This window comes from Macaca nemestrina, chromosome 18, assembly GCF_043159975.1.
Source record: "Macaca nemestrina isolate mMacNem1 chromosome 18, mMacNem.hap1, whole genome shotgun sequence".
Taxonomy (NCBI): Eukaryota; Metazoa; Chordata; class Mammalia; order Primates; family Cercopithecidae; genus Macaca; species Macaca nemestrina.
Window position 1 is genome coordinate 10,877,395 of NC_092142.1, and position 1,310 is coordinate 10,878,704.

A 1,310-nucleotide genomic window follows, 5' to 3' on the forward strand; every position below is an offset into this window, starting at 1 on the left:
GACTACAGGCACACACACCACCACACCTGGCTAATTTTTGTATTTTTTTTTTTTTTTTAGTAGAGTCAGGGTTTCACCACGTTGTCCAGGCTCCTCTTGAACTCCTGACCTCAGGTAATCTGCTTGCTTCCAACTCCCAAAGTGCTAGGATTACAGGTGTGAGCCACTGTGCTTAATTTGTTTTAACTAAGAGTATTCCAGGCACAAAAAGTAGAAAGAGAAAGAGATAACAGTCAAATTAAACAGCTCTAATTCTGAAATTCGCACGTGATCTAGCTCCCATGGAGAAATACTGGTCCTCAACCCTGGTCACATATCAGAATCATCTGAGAAACATCTAAAACACAAAAATGTTTTGAACAAATTCAATAATAAATCTCTGTAGCTATAGGCTTCATGTAACCGATCACTTCTTCCTTTTGCTATTTTATTTTATTTTTATTTTTTTGAAATGAAAGGCCTCACATATTTATTACTGAACCCAGTCGACCAACACATTCATAATAGATTCAGAGAGGAAAACACATCAAACTCTCCAGATACTGGTGACATTTTCAGTTTGACATGGTAATGTGATCGTGACCTTCAGACAGCACAAGTATGTGTGCCATCTCAAGTGCAATTCCTTATAGACCCAGCTTGGTGCTTCTCCAATGTCTCCTTTTGGAGTTGTACCTGATTTTATTTCCAGTTTTCATCCGAATCCACTGGGGAATGGGACAATTTTGCTTTTGTTTCTTGGCCAGGAATCACTTAACCCGGAAAGTCTTGTGAGAAGACATGGCCAGAAGCGGAGGTAAGAGCACACCACGATGGCGGAGAAAGGAAAAGAGAGACCCTTTTGCTATTTTAATAAAAGCTGTCAGTTCTAGAAACAATTCGGGCATCAATTTTGGCTGTAGTTGGACATTCCAAAAGTTTAAGTAATTGGTCTAAGGACATCTGAATAAGGACATCCTTTTATGTTATAAAAGATCATTCTTTTGTAGTATAAGGACATCCTTGTATAATCTACCTAGGATATTCATTCAGTAATGAAGAGTTTTTGACTTTTGGCCTGGCCTGTGCTACAGTTGACCACCTTAAACTGTTAACAAAATGCAGATCCCATCATTGAGAGCCCTGTGATTGCAAGCAAGTGTGTTGGGGGAATATCTTACAAGAAAGCTATAGGTTGATTCACAGAAAGAAAACAATATCCGATTTTCTTTGTGATGCTCCCACTGGAATGACATGATATGCCAATCTTTGAAATAATAACTGTGCTAGGGAATGGGCTAATGTGATTAACATTCTCAACCTACCCCAAG

General features: G+C 38.9%; 1 pseudogene; it reads right to left on the reverse strand.

Annotated features, from left to right (window-relative positions):
* Positions 1-303: 303 nt before the first annotated feature.
* LOC112424269 (large ribosomal subunit protein eL39-like) lies at positions 304-782 on the reverse strand (annotated as a pseudogene).
* Positions 783-1,310: the final 528 nt, after the last annotated feature.